We start from the raw sequence: 13,991 nt of genomic DNA, 5'->3' as shown, positions 1-13,991 counted from the left end.
AAAACTTAATACAAAACTACAATAATCAAGACAGCTTGATCCTGGCATACGGATGGACACATAGATCAATGGAATAGAATTGACGGTCTAGAAAAAAACCCTCACATTTACAGTCAGTTGATTTTTGACAACAATGCCAAGGCCATTCAATGGGGAAAGAAGTATTTTCAACAGATGGTGCTAGAATAATTGAATATCCACCCGCAAAAGAAAGAAGTGCAACTGCTACCACATACCATATACAAAAACTAACTTGGCTAGGCGCGCTGGCTCATGCCTGTAATCCTAGCACTTTGGAAGGCCAAGGTGGGAGGATTGCTTGAGGCCAAGAGTTCAAGACCAACCTGGCCAACATGGCGAGACTTCAATTATCTCGGCCGGGTGCGGTGGCTCACGCTTGTAATCCCAGCACTTTGGGAGGCCGAGGCGGGCGGATCACAAGGTCAGGAGATCGAGACCATCCTGGCTAACACGGTGAAATCCCGTCTCTACTAAAAATACAAAAAATTAGCCAGGCATGGTGGCGGGCGCCTGTAGTCCCAGCTACTGGGGAAGCTGAGGCAGGAGAATGACGTGAACCCGGGAGGCGGAGCTTGCAGTGAGCTGAGATCCTGCCACTGCACTCTAGCTTGGGCCACAGAGCCAGAGTCCATCTCAAAAAAAAAAAAAAAAAAATTAACGCAACATGGATCAAATACCTAAATGTAAGAGCTAAAACTATAAAACATAGGGAAGAAATATAGGGGTAAATTTGTTCCTCTGTTACCTAGGCTGGAGTGCCATGGCATGACTGTAGTTCACTACAGTCCCCAACACCTGGGCTCAAGTGATCCTTCCACCTCAGCCTCAGAAGTAGCTGAGACTACAGGCATACACCACCATGCCTGGCTAATTTTGGTCGTTTTTTATAGGAATGAGGTCTCACTATGTTGCCCAGACTTGTCTCAAACTCCTGACCTCAAGTGATCCTTCTGCCTTATGACACTTGAAATTTATTTCAAAATAATAAGGAGGCTATAAGAAAAATTAAAAAAAAAAATTGGGACCGGGCAGGGTGGCTACACAAGTAGTCTCAGCTACTCGGAAGGCTGAGGTGGGAGAATCACTTGAGCCCAGGAGGTCGAGGCTGCAGTGAGCCGTGATCTTACCACTTCACACTAACCTGGGCAACAGTGCAAGACCCTATCTCAAAAAAAAAGAAAGAATCATAAGACTTTTGCTTAAGAATTGCTGGGCGGGCACAGTGGCTCAAGCCTGTAATCCCAGCACTTTGGGAGGCCGAGGTGGGCAGATCACCTGAGGTCAGGAGTTTGAGACTACCCTGGCCAACGTGATGAAACCCCGTGTCTACTAAAAAAAAAAAAAAAAAAAAAAATTAGCTGGGCATTGTGGTATGTGCCTGTAATCCCAGCTACTGGGGAGGCTGAAGCATGAGAATCGCTTGAACTCGGGAGGCGGAGGTTGCAGTGAGCTAAGATCGTGTCCAGCCTGGGTAACAAGAGCAAAACTCTTGTCTCAAAAAAAAAAAAAGACTTACTTAAGATATTTTTCAGATCCTGAATTCCAGCAAAACAGCTGATGCCAACCAGTTTGAAGACCCCTGCAGAGGAAGAGAATGAGCGTGAGAACACAGCTTCTTCATCTCCCTGTCCCGTGACTTCACCCAGCACACTTCCACCCATCAACCACCTCCACACTTCAGCCCACTCCAAAACCCTGAAAAACCCTAACTCCAAATTCCTGGGGAGATCAATTTGAGGTTTCCTCCATCTCCTCGTTTGGTGGCCTTATGAAGAAACCTCCTTCTCTACTGCAACCTGGTGTATCTGTGTATTGACTTGCCGTGAACATCAGACAAGGGAGCTGTCTCCGGATACATTACATTGTTGGTGGTGATGAAAAATGGTGCGGTGCCGTGGAAAAGCAGTTCCTCCTGTTAAACATAGAATCACTAGGCTGGGTGCAGTGGCTCATGCCTGTAATCCTAGCACTTTGAGAGGCTGAGGTGGGTGGATCACTTGAGGTCAGGAGTTCAAGACCAGCCTGGCCAATATGGTGAAACACTGTGTCTACCAAAAATACAAAAAAAAAAAAAAAATTAGCTGCGCATGATGGTGTGTACCTGTAATCCCAGTTACTGGGGAGGCTGAGGCAGGAGAATCGCTTGAACCTGGGAGGTGGAGGTTGCAGTGAGCTGAAATCGTGCCCCTGCACTCCAGCCTGGGCGACAGAGCAAGACTCTGTCTCAGAAAACAAACAAACCCAGAATCACTAGATGATCCAGTATATTGAGCATGTGTCTTTATTTTCTGTATGTTGATTCTTTTTGTTTTGTTTTGTTTTTGAGACAGAGTCTTGCTGTGTCTCCCAGACTGGAGTGCAGTGGCGCGATCTTGCCTCCCTGCAACTTCTGCCTCCTGGGTTCAAGCTATCCTCATGCCTCAGCCTCTCTTGTACCTGGGACTACAGGCACGCACCATTAAACTCAGCTAATTTTTGTATTTTTAGTAGAGACAGGGTTTCACCATGTTGGCCAGACTCCTTGACCTCCTTGAACTTGAACTCCTGACCTCAGGTGATCTGCCCGCCTCGGCCTCCCAAAGTGCTGGGATTATAGGCATGAGCCACCATGCGTGGTCTGTATTTTGGTTCTATTTTTTGACATCTGGAGGCTTGCTGGTGCTAGACGAGGAAACTGATCCTCCCAGGGTTGGCTAATACCAAGAGATAACAAACAACTTATAGTTAGGGGTGTTTCAGGGTTTTGGAGTAGGCTGAAGTGTGGAGGTGGTTGATGGCTAGGGGTATACCTTTTTGTTTTGTTCTGATTTTTTATGTTTTAGACATAGAGTAGCCGGGCACGGTGGCTCATGCCTGTAATCCCAGCACTTTGGGAGGCCGAGGTGGGCAGATCACAAGGTCAGGAGATCAAGACCATCCTGGCTAACACGGTGAAATCTCGTCTCTACTAAAAATACAAAAAAATTAGCTGGGCGTGGTGGCGGGTGCCTGTAGTCCCAGCTACTCGGGAGGCTGAGGCAGAAGAATGGCGTGAACCCAGGAGGCGGAGCTTGCAGTGAGCTGAGATCACACCACTGCACTCCAGCCTGGGCGACAGAGCAAGACTCCATCTCAGAACAAAAAAAAAGTCTCACTCTGTTGTCCGGGCTGCAGTGTGATGGTGCGATCAGAGCTCACTATAGCTTTGAACTCCCAGGCTCAAGTGACCCTTCTGCTTCAGTCTCCCAAGTAGCTGGGACTACAGGCATGTAACACCATACCTGGCTATTTCAAACAGTTTTTATAGAGGCAGGGTCTTGCTATGTTGCCCAGACTGGTCTCAAACTCCTGGCCTCAAGTGATCCTTCTGCCTCAGCTTCCTGAATACCTGGGACTACAGGTGCCTGCACCACCTCACTCACCTGACTCACCTGTGATTGATTTTTAATAGAGATGGGGTCTTGCTATATTGCCCAGACTGGTCTGGAACTCCCGAGCTCAAGCAATCCTCCCGCCTTGGCCTTCCAGAGTGTTGGGATTAGAGGTGTGAGCCACTGCCTCCGGCTTGTCTATTTGTTTTTAACAATCCTTTAAAAATACAAAAACAATCAACTCTGTGGGCTCTACACTGTGGCCTGCAAGTTTTCCAATCTAGAAAAGGCTAGAGTTTTCCAATCCCTGATCCAGATGCTTCCAACTGAGTCTTGGAAGAGGCTGCAGTCAGAGGCCGCAGGTACCAACCTGCCCACAGGATCTCTTCCAATATGATTCCTCCCCAACTCCCAGCCTCAGTCATTGCAATAGGAGCCAATTTCTGGTGAAACTGTATTAGTCAAGGCTCTCAAAGAAACAGAATGAATAGGATATACATACAGAGAGAGAAAAATAATCCTTTCATTATTTTATTTATTTATTTATTTTTGAGACGGAGTCTCGCTCTGCCGCCCAGGCTGGAGTGCAGTGGCCGGATCTCAGCTCACTGCAAGCTCCGCCTCCCGGGTTCACGCCATTCTCCTGCCTCAGCCTCCGGAGTAGCTGGGACTACAGGCGCCCGCCACCGCGCCCGGCTAGTTTTTTGTATTTTTTAGTAGAGACGGGGTTTCACCGTGTTAGCCAGGATGGTCTCGATCTCCTGACCTAGTGATCCGCCCGTCTCGGCCTCCCAAAGTGCTGGGATTACAGGCTTGAGCCACCGCGCCCGGCCTCCTTTCATTATTTTAAAGAATTGGCTTAGGCTGGGCACGGCAGCTCATGCCTGTAATCCCAGCACTTTGGGAGCCGAGGCAGGCAGATCACCTGAGGTCAGGAGTTCAAGACCAGACTGGTCAACATGGAGAAACCCTGTCTCTACTAAAAATACAAAAAATTAGCCGGATGTAGTGGCACGTGCCTATAATCCCAGCTACTCGGGAGGCGGAGGCAGGAGAATCGCTTGAACCTGGGAGACGGAGGTTGCAGTGAGCCAAGATCACACCATTGCAGTCCAGCCTGGGCAACAAGAGCGAAACTCGGTCTAAAAAAAAAAAATTGGCTTACACTGGGCACGGTAGCTCACGCCTGTAATCCCAGCACTTTGGGAGGCCAAGGCAGGCGGATCACCTGAGGTCAGGAGTTCAAGACCAGGCTGCCCAACATGGTGAAACCTTGTCTCTACTAAAAATACAAAAATTAGCCAGGCGTGGTGGTGGATGGGCGCCTGTAATCCCAGCTACTTGGGAGGCTGAGGCAGGAGAATCACTTGAACCTGGGAGGCGGAGGTTTCAGTGAGCTGAGATCATGCCACTGCACTCCAGCCTGGGCAACAAAAGCAAGACTGTCTCGGGAGAAAAAGAAAAAGAATTGGCTTCTGTAATTGTGGAGGCTGGCAAGTTCAAAATGTGTAGGGCAGGCTGGCAGGCTGGAGATCCAGGGAAGAGGTGGTTTTGCAGCCTCACGTCTAAATTGTTCAGGCAGACCAAGCAGGCTGGAAACCCAGCCAGGGTTTCTATGTTGCAGTGGAATTAAGGCCCAATTCCTTCTTCTTCAGGAAACCTCACTCTTTGACCTTAAAGCCTTCAACTGATTGGATGAGACCCACCTGCTTTGTGGAGGGTCCTCGTCTTTATTCAAAGTCTGCTGATTTAAATGTTCATCACAGCCAGGCACAGTGGGTCATACCTGTAATCCCAGCACTTTGGGAGGCCAAGGCAGGAGGATCGCTTTGAGTCCAGGAGTTTGAGACCAACCTGGGCAACATAGCAAGACCCTGTCTCTACAAAAAATAAACTAAAACCAGGCATGGTAGTGCCAGCCTCTAGTCCCAGCTACTTGGGAGGCAGAGGTGGGAGGATCACTTGAGTATGGAAGGTTGAGGCTGTAGTGAGCTATGATTACACCACTGCACTCCAGCCTGGGCGACAGAGCAAGACTCTGTCTCTGAAATAAAAATAAAAAAAGTTAATCATGTCTGAAAATTACCTTTGTAGTAGCACCTAGACTGGTGTTAACATCTAAACTGGTGTCTAGACAGACACCTTAGCATAGCCAAGTTGTCAGAAAAGTAGCTACAACATAGCTCTTTTGTCTGTGCCTCAAAATCCAAGTTTAGCAGCCCTGGGGAGAGAAAACGCTTTTGTTTTCTCTTTGATTTGAGACCCACTTCCCCAAGCTTCTTTTTTTTTTTTTTTTTTGAGACTGAGTCTCACTCTGTCGCCTAGGCTGGAGTCCTATAGTGTGACCTTGGCTCACTGCAACCTCCGTCTCCCAGGTTCAAGCGATTCTCGTGCCTCAGCCTCCCAGGTAGCTGGGACCACAGGTGTGTGCCACCATGCCCGGCTAATTTTTTTGTAATTTTGGTAAAGAAAGGGTTTTGCCACGCTGGCCAGGCTGGCCTTGGACTCCTGACCTCAAGTGATCCGCAAACCTTGGTCTCTCAAAGTTCTGAGATTACAGGCATTAGCCACCGTGCCCGGCCTTTTCTTTTCTTTCTTTCTTTTTTTTTTTTCCTGTTCCAAAGACTGGCCTCTTTCCAGGACAACTTTTGCTGAAATTTCCACTCTTTTCAGCAGAAGCACAGCTCCCACCCACACTGATAAGAGACATTTCCTTCTTGCTGCGTCAGGATGATGAGAATTGAAGTCCGGTTTAACCCTGTCCTTAACCCTCCCTGGGGCCCTGGATGGGTATTTCAGTAGCTCCCGGCCTCTCGCTGACCATTGGACCAAAATACACAGAAGAATCCTACACAAGGTAAGTATCTGATGGATACCTGTTAGGTGGCCTCAGCTTTAGGAAGCTTTTTTGGATCTGAAAATAACTTTATTTCCCCAGGCCAGCCCTCCCCACATGCCTTGCCTCCAGCCTAGTGTCACAGTGCCTGTATTTCTGTCCAAAAAGTAATATGGGGTGTTTGCAGGCTGGACTCAGAGCTGAAAGTCTCCCTGCCAAGTAATGAGTATTTACCAGTGACAAGAGTCTATTGCATGCCAGACACTGTATCTAACCCTCAAGAGAGCCTGTAAGCAAGACAGATGCCACCATCCTGCTGTCACTTTGTTGTTGTTTTTATTTATTTGTTTGTTTTGTTTTTGAAACTGCGTCTCACTCTCGCCCAGGCTGGAGTGCAGTGGCGCAATCTCAGCTCACTGCAACCTCTGCCTCCCAAGTTCAAGCGATTCTCCTGCCTCAGCCTCCCAAGTAGCTGGGATTACAGGCGTGAGCCACCACACTTGGCTAATTTTTTTATATTTTTAGTAGAGACAGGGTTTCACCATGTTGGCCAGGCTGGTCTCGAACTCCTGACCTCAAGTGATCTGCCCACCTTGGCCTCCCAAAGTGCTGCAATTACAGATGTGAGCCACTGCGCCTGGCGTTTTTTTTGTTGTTGTTGTTTTTTGTTTTTCATTTTTTAATAGGTATAGGACCTCACTCTATCGTTCAGGCTGGAGTTCAGTGGCATATTCATAACTCACTGCAGCCTTGAACTCCTGGGATCTGGTGATCCTCCTACCTCAGCCTCCCAAGTACCTGAAACTATAAGAGATTGCCACCACACCTGGCTAATTAAAAAAAATATATATACACACATATATACATATATGTACACACACACACACACACATATATGTATATATCTGTGATGAGATCTTACTATGTTGCTCAGGCTGGTCTTGAACTCCTAGCCTCAAGCAATCCTCCCACCTTGGCCTCCCAAAGTGCTAGGATTACAGATGTGAGCCACTGTGCCAGCCTCTGATTCCACCGTTCATGGAGGTGCCCCAGGGGCCAGCAGAGAGATTTCCAGAACGGGAAACACCCCTGCAGAAGTGGAGATCGATAGGAACAACAACGTATATTTCCAAACTGAACAGTGACTCATATTAAACCTCTGTTTCACCATAGGACCTTACGTGCAAAATGGCCCCTAAGTACAGAAGGAGCCAAGAAACCAAAGAACGAAGCAGACAAATCCAGTTTGTCATCACGGGGTGTTTCACTGGGGGAGCTATGGACAGAAGCGTCGTCTTGGGTGGCCACAAGGCAGGTAGATCTCCATGCTGTTACATCCCGGACCCAGGAACTATATACCATAAGGAAAGAATGCACATGCTCCAGAAGGCATGTGTAGGAATTTGCTTAAGGGCAGGATTTACAGTATGTACGAGTTTATCAAGGTTGACTTGATCTAAGTGTTACCGGAAAGGGGTCCCGATCCAGACCCCAGCAGAGGGTTCTTGGATCTCACACCAGAAAGAATTCAGGGCGAGTTCATAGAGTCAAGTAAAAGCAAGTTTATTAGGAAAGTAACGTGGAGAAAGACACAGCTACTCCACAGACAGATTAGGGTGTTCCCAAAAGGCAGAGGACGAACGCGTCCACCCTAGGGATAATACTCGTTTATATATAGCATAAGAAAAGATTATGAGGAGATGTATTCTGCTACAAGGGTTTGTGATAAAGGATTAATTTTCTTACTGTATTTTGCAGGAATCGAAATTATCGTAGGAATGCTTCTGTTCTCAAGATACCAGGATATCAGGACACTCCTAAATCTGGGTCTGTTTAGTAAACATTATCAATCTGTTCCCTTAACTGTAAACATCTGTAGGCTAGGAATACCCCACTTTCTGGGAATGCAGTCCAGGAAGCCCCAGCCTCATTTTTCTTAGCCCTCACTCAAGATGGAGTCACTCTGGTTCAAACGCCTCTGGCATAAGGGCAGGATTAATGGTAAGTATGTGCTTTTATACAAGGAATGATAGATAAACTGGAAATCTTAGAGGCATTCCTGGAACCAGGGTTAATCAGAAGCCTGGCTTCCAAGAGGGAGTTATTTCAGCCTCCACAACATCTTTCCAGATAGATGGGACTTCACAGATTTCCCCAAGAATCACGGATAGAATTGGTTTGACAAGTGTGTGATTAAATAGACCACTTTATGGCTCCCGTAGAGGCTGGCATGATGGTTTATGCCTACAATCCCAGCACTTTGGGAGGCTGAGGCAGGAGGATTGCTTGAACTCAGGAGTTCGAGACCAGCCTGGGCAACATAGGGAGACCCTGTCTTTTTTGTTTGTTTGTTTGTTTGTTTGTTTGTTTTGTGTTTTTTGAGATAGTCCCACTGTCATTGCCAGGCTGCAGTGCAGTGGCACAATCGGCTCATTGCAGCCTCGACCTCCTGGGCTCAAGCAATCGTCCTACCGCAGCCTCCTGAGTGGTGGGGACTACAGGTGCTCACCACCACACATGGCTAATTTTAAAAAAGAAAATTTGGAGTTGGGTGCGGTGGCTCACGCCCATAATCCCAACACTTTGGGAGGCCAAGGTGGGTGGATCATCTGAGGTCGGGAGTTCAAGACCAGCCTGGCCAACATGGTGAAACCCCATCTCTACTAAAAATACAAAAATTACCTGGGTGTGGTGGTGGGCGCCTGGAATCCCAGCTACTTAGAAAGTTGAGGCGGGAGAATCACTTGAACCCAGAAGGTGGAGGTTGCAGTGAGCCCAGATCATGCCACTGTACTCCAGCCTGGGTGACAGAGTGAGACTCTGTATTAAAAAAGAAAAAAAATTGTACACAGGGTTTTATCATGCTGCCCAAGCTGCTCTCAAACTCTTGAGCTCAAGCAATCCACCGGCCTCAGCTTCCCAAAGTGCTGGGATTACAGGCGTGTGCCACTGTGTCTGACCTAAAAAAAAAAAAAAAAAAAAGCTTTTTAAGTAACAAAAAGAAAAATATGGTTCCCATAAAAAATAATCATCCAGAAGGTAAACCCAAGGCTACCCGTTCTGAGATCGTAGAAACTTCTTGCAACTTTAAAAGACTAGTTTTCCCAGATTCTACTTATTTTGTCAACAAGGAATGAAACTCTGCAGAATATTTGAAGTGGTTTATTCTGAGCCAAATGTGAGGACCATGACCAATGACATAGCCTCAGGAGGTCCTGAGAATCTGTGCCCAAGGTGGTGGGGCTGCAGCTTGGAGAGATAAGACATCAACCAATACATGTAAGGTATGCACTGGTTCAGTCCGGAAAGGCAGGACAACTCAAAGGCAGGGTGTGGGGAGGGCTTTCAGATCCTGGGTGGATTCAAAGATTTTCTGATTGGCAATTGGTTGAAAGACTTAGGTCATTATCTAAAGACTTGGAATCAAGAGATGGAAGTGTCTGGGTTAAGATAAGGGGTTGTGGAGACCAAGGTTCTTATTATGTAGATGAAACCTCCAGGTAGCAGGCTTCAGAGAGAATAGATGGTAAATGTTTCTTATCAGACTTAAAATAATGCCAAACTCTTAGTTAATTCCCTCCTGAATCAGGAAAAAGACCTGGAAAGGGAAGGGGATTCCCTATAGAATGTAGATGTTCCACACAAAAGACAGTTTTGCAGGGCCATTTCAAAATATGTCAAAGAAGCCGGGCACAGTGGATCACGCCTGTAATCCCAGCACTTTGGAAGCCGAGGTGGGTGGTTCACCTGAGGTCAGGAGTTCAAGACCAGCCTGGCCAACATGGCAAAACCCCATATCTACTAAAAATACAAAAATTAGCTGGGCATGGTGGCTGGCACCTGTAATCCCAGTTACTTGGGAGGCTAAGGCACAAGAATCACTTGAACCTGGGAGGCAGAGGTTGCAGTGAGCCGAGATCACACCATTACTTTCCTATATATATACACACACATATATATACACACACACGTATATATGTGTGTGTGTGTGTGTATATATATGTATGTATCTGAAAGAAATATAGTTATGGGTAAAATACTTTGATTTCTTTCAGGGCCTGCTATCTGTCATGCTGGTATCTTATTGCTACAAAGAGTCTGTTTTGTCAGTCTTAAGGTCTGTCTTTTAATGTTCATGCTCTTTTGCTGCACCTGAATTTCAAAGGGAGGTGGGTATAATGAGGCATGTCCACACACCCATTCCCGTGATGGCCTGTACTAGTGTTTCAGGTTAACTTTGCAATGCCCTTGGCTGAAACAGGGGTCCATTCTGTTGATTGGGGTGCTTAGAATTTTGTTTTTGGTTTGCACAGCAACTATTCACACTTGACAACCCTTCAGATATTTTCAGACATGTTAGTCCCTGACTTTGTTTTTTGTTTTTTGTTTTTGAGACAGAGTTTTGCTCTTGTTGCCCTGGCTAGAGTGCAGTGGTGTGATCTTGGCTCACTACAACCTCCACCTCCCAGGCTCAGGCGATTCTCCTGCCTCAGCCTCCTGAGTAGCTGGGATTACTGGCACCCGCTACCACACCTGTCTAATTTTTTTGCGTGTATTTTTAGTAGAGATGGGGTTTCACCATGTTGACCAGGCTGATCTCAAACTCCTGATCTCAGGTGATCCACCCACCTCGGCCTCCCAAAGTGCTGGGATTAGATGCATGAGCCACCGTGCCCGGCCAGTCCCTGACTCTTATATTCTCCAGGTGTTCAGCCATTCCTCATGTCACCTCTTCTCAATTCCCCATCTCACCCATCTTGTTAGCTCCTGCATGAACTTGATCTACCTATTCAGTGGTTTTCAACCCTGGTAGCACAATGGAATCACCCAGGGAGCTTTGACAAATGTAGACGCCTGAGAAAGCTTTAGGAGACTTCATGATTTTATTAAGTACAAAGTGAAACATGGTAACGTAACAGTGGAAAATCTCAGAAGACATCACTTGAACCAAATGGTCAAGGTGAACATCACTAGCAATGAGATATAATGACATCATGAACCCACTAATGTGATACACTAAAAAGGACACAACTTGGAGGCTGAGTACAGTAGCTCACACCTGTAATCCCAGCACTTTAGGAGGCTGAGGCAGGAGGATCCCTTGAGCTCAGGAGTTCAAGATCAGCCTGGGCAACATAATGAGACCCTGTCTTTACAAAATTACAAAAATTAGCACAATGAGGCATGCCTGTAATTCCAGCTACTCGGGAGGCTGAGGTGGGAGGATTGCTTAAGCCTGGGAGGTCAAGGCTGCAGTGAGCTATGATTTCACCACTGTACTCCAGGCTGGGTGACAGAGTGAGACCCTGTCTCAAAAAATAAATAAAAAGAACACAACTATACTGTTATGGTCTCATTGAGAAAAATGTATAGCCTCAATCTAACCACAAGATAACATCAGACAAACCCTAATTGATGGACATTCTACAAACTAACTGTCCAGTAGTCTTTGAAAATGTCAAGACTGTGAAAGGGCAGGAAGGCCTCAGTGTCTCCAGCTCAGTGACGCTGACAGATGGCTGTAGACCTGGCCGACATCTTGTCTACAACCTTAAGAGAAACCTTAAATCCAAACCATGTACCTAAGTCATTTCTGAATCCCTGACCCAAAAAAGTATGTAAAAATAATCAATGTTTTTTTTTCTTTTCTTTCAGAAACAGGGTCTTACTCTGTCACCCAGGGTGGCGTGCAGTGGTGCAATCTTGGCTCACTGCAGCCTCAACCTACCAGGCTCAAGCGATCCTCCTACCTCAGCCTCCCTAGTAGCTGGGACTACAGGTACGTACCACCACACTTAGCTAATTTTTAAAAATTTTTTGGTAGAGATGGGTCTCACTATGTTGTCAGGCTAGTCTTTTTTTTTTTTTTTTTGAGACAAGAGTCTTGCTCTTGTCACCCATGCTGGAGTGCAGTGGGGCAATCTCAGCTCACTGCAACCTCCGGCCTCCTAGGTTCAAGCGATTCTCCTGCCTCAGCCTCCCAAGTAGCTGGGATTACAGGCACCCACCACTACACCTGGCTAATTTTTGTATTTTTAGTAGAGACGGGGTTTCACCATGTTGGCCAGGCTGGTCTTGGACTCCTGACCTCAGTTGATCCACCCCCCTCGGCCTGCCAAAGTGCTGGGATTACAGGCATGAGCCACCGCACCCGGTTCACAGCTTCTTTTCTAAAACCCCCGAGTCTTTTCGTGCAGTGCCACGCCTCTCCTTTCTGGGACTTGGTCATGGCTTTGTGACCAGAGGCTTAGCTATTTCATCTCCTAAGATTTGGACCTTTTCTCTAGCCTGTTAGGATCCTGAATGTCTCCTCTCCCACCTCCAGATTTGGGCACACACTCATGAAAATCAGGGCTTTTCTTAGAGACAGGGTCTTGCTCCATCACCCAGGCTGGAGTGCAGTGGTGCGACCATGGCTCGCACCAGTGGTGTGGCCTCAACCTCCTGGGCTCCAGCGATCCTCCTGCCTCAGCCTCCTGAGTAGCTGGGACCAGAGGCACAAGCCACCACCCTCAGCTATTTTTCATGTGTGTAGAGACAGAGCCTTGCTAAGTTGCCCAGGCTGGTCTCCAATTCCCAGCCTCAAGCAATTCTCCTGCCACAGTCTCCCAAAGTGCTGGAATGACAGGAGTGAGCCACAGTGTCTGGCAAAAATGAGAGCTTCTCCATCTTCATTTGAGATCCCGGTGGCAACATTGAACAGGAGGATGGAGCTCTGCTGTCCATCCCTAGGTGTCCTGGTTTGCATCTGTCTGGTTGTCTCTGTTAGAGGGCTGGGCTTGCAGTCCCAAGGGGCCACACTGGCTGGGCAGGGAGGTTACTCGAATTGTCTCAGACTAGAGACAGCCAGAGGGGTCTCACTCTGTCACCCAGGCTGGAGTACGCTGGCACTATCTCAGCTCACTGCAACCTCTGCCTCCCGGGTTCAAGCAATTCTTATGTCTCAGCCTTCTGAGTAGCTGGGATTACAGGTGCATGCCACCTGTATTTTTTGGTAGAGATGGGTTTCACCACGTTGGCCAGGCTGGTCTCAAACTCCTGACCTCAGATGATCCGCCTGCCTCAGCCTCCCAAAGTACTGGGATTACAGGCGTGAGCCACCACCCCCGGCCTTCTTTTATTTTTATTTTGTTTTATTTTGAGACAGATTGTCACTCTGTCACCCAGTCTGGAGTGCGGTGGTGCAATCATATAGCTCACTGCAGCCTCCAACTCCTAGCCTCAAGAGATCCTCTCACCTCTGCCTACTGAGTAGCTAGGACTACAGGTATGCAGCATCATGTCCAGCTAAGTTTTTACAATTTTTTGTAGAGACAGGATTTCATGATGTTGCCCAGGCTGGTCACAAACTCCTGGGCTCAAGCGATCCTCCCGCCTCAGCCTCCGAAAGTGTCAGGATTACAAGCATGAGCATCTGGTCTGGATGGACTTTTGAATGATCCACTGGCCAGCCTCAAAATAAGCCCACTCTGCCAGGTGAGCAGTTTTGTAGGACAGTGGAATCCAAATGTGTCTTGGCAGTGAAAACAGTGGTGTGAAATTGGTAAGATGAATTTTAACAGAGGCCAGGTGCAGTGGCTCATGCCTGTAATCCTAGCACTTTGGGAGGCCGAGGCGGGTGGATCACCTGAGGTCAGGAGTTCGAGACCAACCTGGCCAACATGGCAAAACCCCGTCTCAACCAAAAATACAAAAATTGGCTGGGCGTGATGGTGTGCTCCTGTAATCCCAGCCACTCAGGAGGCTGAGGCAGAAGAATCACTTGAACCCGGGAGGCAGAGGTT

At 47.5% G+C, this 13,991-nt stretch overlaps 1 long non-coding RNA gene across 1 annotated transcript; it reads left to right on the top strand.

Annotated features, from left to right (window-relative positions):
- Nucleotides 1-6,087: 6,087 nt before the first annotated feature.
- Nucleotides 6,088-9,050, top strand: LOC144339773 (uncharacterized). Its single transcript, XR_013415148.1, has 4 exons — nucleotides 6,088-6,228; nucleotides 7,381-7,522; nucleotides 7,966-8,708; nucleotides 8,922-9,050. It is a non-coding gene; the product is annotated as an uncharacterized LOC144339773 (long non-coding RNA).
- The last annotated feature ends 4,941 nt before the right edge of the window (nucleotides 9,051-13,991 follow it).

This window comes from Macaca mulatta, chromosome 3 (genome assembly GCF_049350105.2).
Source record: "Macaca mulatta isolate MMU2019108-1 chromosome 3, T2T-MMU8v2.0, whole genome shotgun sequence".
NCBI lineage: Eukaryota > Metazoa > Chordata > Mammalia > Primates > Cercopithecidae > Macaca > Macaca mulatta.
Note: the sequence above shows the minus strand (reverse complement) of the source record. Positions and strands in the feature narration are given on the sequence as shown.